Here is a 9,803-nt window from a genome sequence, read left to right on the forward strand (position 1 = left end):
ATTCAAGCCGAAACTATTATCAACTCCGAGCGGAATATGTCTACAAGTAGCCTACACATCATCCAAACACTTTCATTGATAAATTTTGCCTATAGAACGACGCAACTCGCATTAGCCTACGCCTATTTGCCGTGTCACATGTCACGGGTACAAACGACGACATTACACATCTCATATGCTTGCGTCTAAACTTTCGCACTGGCTCATATTTCCACTACGTTTTTCCGGTATTAGGGACGGTATGAATGAACTCGTACAGTAATTCCTCTTGCACCATCACCAGGTTTGCGACACAAACTTACTCTATGAAGTAGGGGATTTCTAGCCACGAGATCTCAGTGTGATCTTACAGCACGATTTCTCGACCTCAAGTCCACCTACCAACCTGCCCTTCTCTACAGCAGGGCGAATTTTATCGTGGGTCATCACATTATGCATTTATATGTTGTTGACTGTATTATACGTGGTATATACGTGCACACTGCACAGACAGACGAAGTGGTCTCTAGCCTACGGACATAGGCGCCGAACGCTAATTTTCCTTAGGCATGCGAGTTCGATGACGTCACAAAGGAATGACGTCATGATCCGACGAAATTGATAATTAGGGATAATACAGCATCAATTCATGAGGGTCAAGTGCCTGCATAAATGCCGATTATGCAATATCTTCGTGTTAACAAACTTGCGCGTATGATAAGCTTGTAAACGAGTCCGGAAGTGCTGTCAATTAGCGAGTCCCTGCCGCTAGCGAACAATTAAATACGGCGCTTATCAACGCGTATTACGTAACCTCGGCGACGATTTGCGCAAGGCAAAATGTCAGAGTAGTTATGGAATCTGTTCTATAATGGCACCGATTTCAGGTTGTTCAAACCTTTCTCGTCTTTTACAACTCAAGCCTTGACAGATGACACACATCTTCTGATGATTATGTTTAGGTATTAGCGGAATTCACTTACGCATGCACGGTGCACTCACAATCGCACATGTCTGCGGACATTCGATCTTCTATGTCATTCAGGCCAGCGATGTCGCTGTTTAATTACAATCGCTAACCAACAAACACCTAACGGCATTGTCACCAAACCATCGAAAGATTGGAGCTAACGAATGCTAGGCTCGAGAGATGGGAGCCAACGCATGCTCGGCTCTAGACGCGATAGTTGGCCAGCGATGATATCTTTTGTACCAGCCCTGTTGCAGATGCGATTGTGTAGGCAAGCGATAATATCGTGTGCGCCAATGCAGATGCGATAGTGCAGACAGCGATGTTACCGGGCCTATTGCTGATGTGATTGTTAATCATGCTCAAGCGAGTGAAACTTGGCCTGTCGGAGACGCGATAAAGCAGGCAAGCGTCCCAAGCGATGATTGCCGAGCGCACGGCAATCAATGACACAATTTCGCGATCATCTCAGCGGGAGATCGCGTCGCGTTACATTGTGCACAGACAAATCTCGTTAATTGGCAACGCGCCTGTAGCTAATTGGCCGCGCGGAGCTGGTTACCTCGCTCACATATGCGGAAGCAGGTAATGTCGTAAACGGAAATACATTGCGATTCGTTCTAAATAACACAATCGGGGTTTATGCCGATTCATGCCAAACCGAATTCTAGGCATGCCGCATGCCTAAAAAAATGTCTAGGCATGCCCAGGTTCGGCGCCTATGCCTACGGAAGTTGGTAATAATAGCAATCAATCACTGCAATTTACAGTGTGTTGGATGGACGCAATGACCCACAGACGCAAGTCATTATCGTAAAATGATTGCCCAATCTGGTATTGTGTTACGGAACAAGTTCTCAGTACGGCGTGACTGACGATTGATATGTGTTGTAAGACTCTGGCTCGCATGTGATTGTGAGCTCATCATCAAAACGCACCATTGCACGAGTTACGCAATATTGAACAGTAATAGGTGCTTCAGTATTAAATGTAGTAAAGTAATAAATGCTTCAGTATTTAGTGTGAGCCGAAAGGGTTAGGAAACACCGATTCACTGCTGCGATGAGTTAACCATGTCGGAGTATATTTTAGACCTATGGTCCCCTATACGTGGCCGATTTTGAGAAACATGGGGAGCGAAAATAACAAAGAAGGCAATTGGGGGCGAATACGTACGAAGAGAGGGATAGGAGGGGGCGAAATGTTAGAACGTACGGGATATCGGCATATAATAGACGTGAAAAAAGGGGTTACTCTGGAACTACCGCGACAGTTGACTCAAAAATTTTGATGAATCGAAACAAGTTGGGGACCACTGTTTCACTCTTAACATAATAGCGATTGGATAATAATTCGCAAACCGTAACTTGGACTTGTTGAAGAACATGTGGCTGACGACTACAGAACCTGGTCCATGGATATCTAGATATATCCCTGGTCTGGTTTAATATAGGCTAGTTATCCTCAGTGTATTGCTAACTGTGCATGTACGGTACAACTAATATTATCGCGCAGCTGACGAGCAAAGCAGTACATCGGTTCATTACCCCTTTCTATACTGAACTATGCTGAAAGCAGATATTCAAACTCTGGTGGTAACAAGTCGAATATGACGCCATGTGACCTGCAAACCGCAAGACATTTCTGGTACGAAATCTGCAGTCGCTATGATCGCACAGACCTGATGATGATGATGTAGGAAGGAACACTTAACGAAACCGCAGACTAATCGAAATAGCAGGACATGCCTGTCCGATTCACGATCATCATTACTCGATTACTAATCAACATTCAAACAATACGCAAGCATTAGGAAAAGCTTGAATTGACAAGAGAACCAAAGTGAGCATCTGATAAGCATAGGAAGAAATTGAATTAGCGGTTATAGGCATGATTGCAAGAAGTTATTTGTCCCACCGTTGCAACACTAATGGATTGCAGATTTGACCGAGGTTAACTATAGAATTAATACGTTAGTGTTATTCATCCGATCCACAAAAGTGGTACATTACAAAAGCCTAGAACCAAAATATCGCTACATTATGAACATCAAACAACAAACGCATATAGATAGGTAATTTATTCATGTATTGGGTATACTGTTGCAGTTATGAGACTCATCACATCAACCAATTATGACTGTTAGTCTGTGAATCTTAATTCTGTGAGTACAGATTTTACTAAAGAAAACCATGCCAAACAACAAAGTGGGAGGGAGAGCCATGAATTTAATGTTATGTTCGGTTCCGCGTCATTTACAGGGAAACATTATCGTAGAATAATATCAACTTCCACATGCTAAACCTGCGTTCCATTGGAACAGATACCCTTCACGTGTACGTGTACGTCGTTACCGAGCGATTCTACTACGTCCGGCCTGCAGACACAGAGCAAAAGAACCTGTTGACAAGTTTGATGAACCACAGATGTTTCATTGACTAGGCCTTTATCAGCTATTGAATTACATTACGAGGATAACTACGATGGTAATCTAATTGACGTTTGCATTGACTAGGGTTCTTTCCATGTATAGTTATACCAATGAATGCAAGTTACAATCGAATCAAAATAGGTATGGAAGGGAAACATTGCGTCCAACCACCTCCCAAAACATGCGCCGTCATGGTATATTTTCCCCTTCTTAAGGCACGAATATTTGCCATTTCTCTGGATATCTCACTATACTTACTATACTAATATCATAGTGTATCATAGCGTGAGACTTTGTAAATATCTGTGGTCTTTTCCCACTCGTACACATGCACAGCAGCTACACTTCTATTGTTTTTATTCCGATTTTAACTATACAGGATGTGATATATGTAGGCTATCTTTTGAATGATTCATACATGTTAAAGTTGAGTTGCATATGTTTAAAACAAGGCCCTTGTTTAAGACAAGTTTTTTTGAAATTAATGACGTCACGAATATTCAATTGTGACGTCATAGTGGTTTGACATGAACAATTGAAAATATAAGATAAATATAGTTGCTTTGACGAAATATCTGTACTATAGCTGTTGAACCGAGTATTTTGAGGGAACCATCCCATATCGATATACGTCGGCTATATCGGATGGTAATTGTCCGTAGGCTAATACAACATGTTTTTGGATAGTATTTACCCAATTATGGCATAATTTTACAACTTATAAAAACCATTTTTTTTAAAAACGCTTTTGTCTAAAACATTCTTGAAAACATGTTTGAAACAAAATGTTTTTAACAACTATTTGTTTTAAATGCAACCCTAGTTGAAGTATTCGTGGCTTGTCTATGTTACGAAAACTTAATGATGCATGAGACCAGAGTTGCATCAAATACAAATGGTTATTTAAAACACTGCCACGGAGAAGTGTTGAGTACACGGCGTGGGCTTCCACTTGTAAATTTACATTACTCTTCACATTGATTGTGGATATGCTCAGTCGACAGCAGCCAACCCTAATTGTTTACGGGACCATTATTCTTGTGGACGGAAACATTCGATATCGATAATGTTCTGGTGCTGAAATGGATTGCGTTCTTTTTCACAAATTCGAGTATTTCTAAAACTCAGTGGCAGGCTTACGAACGATACTAAAGGCTTCCAAGAGGTACGCCGCAACCAAAATGTTGCGTACCACTTCACTAAATATAGACGCAAACTATGCCACAAAAATAAGAAATGTTTTGCCAACGGAACACTTCGAAATATGAAATAGTAAACACTAAAATTGAATAAAAGCACAAACAGCAGTTAAGATGTAATATTGGGGGGTATAATCTCAGTCAGAAATTATAAGTAAGGAATGCCACAATATTAGGCTGGCGTATAAGCGCTCTATATATTCTGCAATGAAATCTGCATTTAGGGCGGTTCCTTACATTTTCCAAACAAATTTTCTAGCCTACCTAAAATCAATACACAAACAAAAAATATTAAATAGGCCTATCTCATACGCTCTGCGATATAAATTATTTATTAGCACATCCTAGCTATTAATAAAAGGCAATAATTTTTGTGAAAAAAGTAATTTGCATCTACAATTACAAAAAATTAAGTAACCCATAATATAACGGAAGCGAATGTAGCAAATCGTCTTTATTATAGTGCGCGATGATATTAGATGTATGCGGTATAAACATGGAAGAAAACTATTTACCAATTCCCCGAATTTCCATGTAATGCTGCGTTTAATTCCCTCCAGGAGTTTTCAATTGAGGACGACAAATAAGCAGGTCATGGTATGAGGAATCTCCATACTCCATACCCGCATAAATCGTTCCAAACCATATACTTACAATCTTCCAAACCATATTTGATACTTTTCGATACTTTCACAGTTGTCCGACCTCTCACATAATAGTCTATTTTTAATGTGTGGAAATTTTCCGGCATATGTACTCAGATTATTTTTGATGAAATTATCCCTTTAAACAGCCTTGCTGCACGGCTGCACCAAATCTAGTCCCAATTTATTTGTATTACAAGTCTGCGATGTAGGTTGCCTAATCATTGAAGAGGGAAAGTAAAACATATACAGGCTTACGGGATTATTGGGGAATCACAACGGAAGCTCCATGACATGTAAAACGCAACGCAACTCTAGCAATAATCTTTAAAATTATGAAAAAATGTATTGTTCTATTAGAATATATCTTAGAATAGAATTTGACCTCGCTACAATCATTAGGGTTGTTGCGACAGCGGATCAAATGTCCGATTGCCCTCCAAGCATTGGGCCATACTCATTAGCTTCATTAATAGCCATCATCAGGGTGTCCATTCTTTCATCAGAAATAACAAGAATTAATGAAGTTACAATGCCTGTTGGGGACCGGCACGGCGTTCGCTCCGAGACAAGCTACATATTATTGTATCACAATGATTCTTATGTCAAATAGATATTGCGCGATGTTCATTCGAGAAAAGCGCAGGAAATGATTGCCAAGTGCAACAAATTGATATAAATATCCATGTAACTGCAACATTCTCAGAGTCATTTCGATATGCGAAATGTAAACTGTAACGCGACAGCGGTTGAATATCATTCGTTTTTATGATAGTCAGATTGGAATTATTATCATTTATATTATATTCCTTCCCATGCGCGTTACAACACTCTTTTGTCTTCAAATAGATGTCGACCGGGGTGGGTGAGTGACAGTCCCAATTTGAGATATCAGCATAGACCTCTATCATTGAACGATTTTCTGAGTTACGCAATCGATTTGGCAAATTGAAATTATAGGATCATTGTCATGGTTCTGGCAAAACTGACAAAGTATGGAAAATAATTTTCACACCATACTATGAAATTTACATGCCATACCGTACTTGCACATTTCCATATTCCCAACTAAAAGTAGCCGATCTGCGCAGTATTTCAGTGTGGTCAACGATCATGGACTCGAAACATTTATTCACCGCTACCGGAAGCAACTGGATTGCAACCAATAGCAAATCGCAACATATTGAGCCAAGACACAAAGTTCAGCGCAGCTCTGATGAAACATAATATAGCAGTTGACTTCAGCTACCAGTCACGGAAGATAGAATCTCTATAAACGGGCCTATGCCCGGTTTATTTAGAACCAAGTATTGCGCGACATGTGTTGATAGCCTAATAACTTCCACCGTGCTACCCCCGTCCTTGACGTTGTACATTGCCCCGGGTGAGACTTGACCAACCAGAGCGAAACGCTGTTACTGAAGGTTAATTCTGAACTATATTCAGTGACCCGAGATGCACGGGCTGCATCACCAATTTATTAATCTGTAGGCCAAGAACAAATAAGGTACAAATACAATTCTCGTTGCTTATAGTAGTTTGCAATTGAGTTTTTCTGATTCTTAACGCACTCCAGTGGCGGATCTCATAAAGTTGCATTGATCAAACTAGTGGTTCTCAACCTTTTTGCCTTCGCGAACCGCTTTTGGACCGTCACGGACCCCAAAGTATTAGTTCAAATTCAACTCAATTATCGTACAATCGTAATCTGTCTCGTGTAAATATAAACTGTAGGCTAGTCATAAACAGCAATAAAATGTATTCTTTTGAAAATAACGTCATAAGATTTATATAGAAATTGGGTAGAGTTTTATTAGTTCAAAGCGAATTCTGCAGCTACTTTTCTTGAAATACGTGATAATTTCTTGAAAATCCACGTCTTATATTTAATATGATAGGCTTACCATATTTCGGAAATGAAAAAAGAGGACACTTTTTCAGAAATTTCAGACAAGCAAAACTGGAGAAGAATTCTCAAAAACAGGTAAATTTCACCCGCTTCATGATCGGATGACTAAAAAAGAAAAAAAAAAAAAAAAAAGGTCATCACTTCCGCTCAGAGCTCAAAAACACGTTTTTCACTCAACATTGCCAGGTGGATGACTCAAAAAAAAAAAAAAAAAAAAAAAAAAGGTCATCACTTCCGCTCAGAGCTCAAAAACACGTTTTTCACTCAACATTGCCAGGTGGATGACTCAAAAAAAAAAAAAAAAAAAAAAAAGGTCATCACTTCCGCTCAGAGCTCAAAAACACGTTTTTCACTCAACATTGCCAGGTGGATGACTAAAAAAAAAAAAAAAAAAAAAAATAAAAGGTCTTTTTTTCGCTCAGAGCTGAAATCACCCCTTTTCCCTCCGAAATACCCGCCGGAGCTTCACTTCTGCGCTAATTTGCGGCATATGACTCGCGATTTCCTCTAAATATGACATAAATTTTTAAAAAAGAGGACAAAATCTCAAAAAAGAGGACAAAAGGGCGTCCTCCGAGGACACTTTCAAAAAAGTCAAAAAAGAGGACAAATCCTCTTAAAAGAGGACGTATGGTAAGCCTATAATATGAACGATGTGCCGACTGCCGACCATCTATTTCGACAAAGATAAGTGGTGGCGAATGCAATAATAACGTGTAACGCTTCCGACGACACTTTCCGGTATGATCGTCAGATTATATTTCCTTCGGAACAAGATCCCAGCTAGCACGCCCACTTGGTATCCAGGTGGAATTTAAGTGGTTAGGTGGGATGGATGATCGGAATGGGTTAGTGACATGTAACCCACATCGAAACCAAGCGGGATTTCCATCCGTAAAGATGCGTGGTTATACCATACCAATCCCAGGTAGATTGCAATAAGTCTCTTCTAATTGTACCTATCAATTTGAACTCGGGGAAGGTTTACTTGTTGAGTTTTTGATATCAAATCATCTAGAAACATGAGAAACCCACTTATAGAGGAGCTCAGATTTCCCAGATATCACCCACACAGGAACCAACCTTATTTTCCATCAATGTTATTTGGTTTATTTCATCGAATAATAAAGTTGGTTCCGTATGTAGTAAAGTTTTCTAGCTATTATGCTATCCCTGTTGGTTGCTCGAACCTCGAACATTAAAACCCCTACCATGCTTTACCTCATCAATGTGATTTGAACTATTTAAAATTGACCGTTTGTCACACTGAAGTGAACTTAAATTTCCGTTGCTAGAGTACTCAATTCCTCACAGCGTGCGTTATAAATTTCTTGCGTAGATCCCATTACCTTTATCCCTTATCTGTATCTATTATTTTTAACTCAGGATTAATTTTACTCGTAAAATTTCTGTGATCAAATAATTGAAACTTGTTATTTTCGTCAATGAAGAATGGTCGACTTTTCATACGGCTCCCACATGTGACCGAGTAGTTTTCCGAAATAGATGCTTCTTTTATATTTTCCTACAGCAAGGTTTGTTCATCTATATATAGTAAAGTCATAATATAATCGGTTTCCGATTTATTCATTTGCGATGCTGGTCGCTGGGACATTTCCAAATTGAATTCCACCTCAATATGAATTGAATTCGGGTACTGGTGACGATAAGCGCCTAAGAATCGGGCGGCCTCGGTTCGACTCCCGTCGGAGGTTTGTCCGGGCTCCTCTTCTTGCGACATGAGACCCGAGAATGACTCGACGAAAGAATGCACTCACACACAAGTTATGGAAATCGCGAGCAAGGGCCCTGGCCCCGAAAATGATCAACATCGAGAGTAACTGTGACGGCGGGCACTCTAAAGCCGAGGTAGATGTCAGCCTAAAAGACGGCAACTGCGCGTCGGTCGGCATCCTCCTATCTGTTCATTACGTCGCTTTCTATCTTATCGTATTGTACATTGTGTGTGTCTTGTTCAGTTGAAAATATAACTCATCAACGATTACACTTAAACAGTGATGACGGCCTCACTCACCCACCGTAAAGGTTATTATATACTCAGATTACCGTATATATTGGTTTGCGTGATTGGGGGTAGCAGGTTCCAGGTATGTACTGTGCAGTATACAATGTTAAGTTAACTAACGTTTAGGGTATAACCTAACATCGCATAGCACATCTCTACGTCGACTTCTCGGCCCAGTTACACTGCTACAAGGACCGGGGTCGCAATATTGTCTTCGCTGCCAGCTAAGTGGGTTACCCACATGGTCCCCCAGAAATTACCTCTGTAATATGGGGCCAAAAATGTACGGTTCCCGCTTGGTTTCCCCAGCTGGTTACCACAATTCATCTCACCTTGATACCTTGTGGTACCCAAGTAGGCGTGCTACCTGGGATATACACACAATGTAGCCTATATTGCGATGTAATGAAAATATAGGACGATGCCGAACGACCAGTTGCGGTCTCTTAAACTGCCAACCACCTTGGCCTAGTGACCGATGTCACAGTTCCTTTTTCAGTGTTCTTGCACTTTCCGTTCTTTGTGGGTGCTCACAACACATAAGACTCCAAAATAGAGAAACATATTTTTTAATGAACATATGCCAAGTCATTTCTGTCCAGCAGATCGATCATCTTGAAGTGATTCTGGAATAGTGGTTACGTA

At 40.3% G+C, this 9,803-nt stretch overlaps 1 protein-coding gene across 1 annotated transcript in view; it reads right to left on the bottom strand.

Moving 5' to 3' along the window:
• LOC145442848 (bystin-like) overlaps positions 1-9,803 on the bottom strand; it is a 360,604-nt gene that overhangs the window by 23,072 nt on the left and 327,729 nt on the right. The window lies entirely within an intron of this gene.

The sequence above is a fragment of the Botryllus schlosseri genome, chromosome 7 (assembly GCF_051294905.1).
Source record: "Botryllus schlosseri isolate E-star chromosome 7, Bs_hap1, whole genome shotgun sequence".
NCBI lineage: Eukaryota > Metazoa > Chordata > Ascidiacea > Stolidobranchia > Styelidae > Botryllus > Botryllus schlosseri.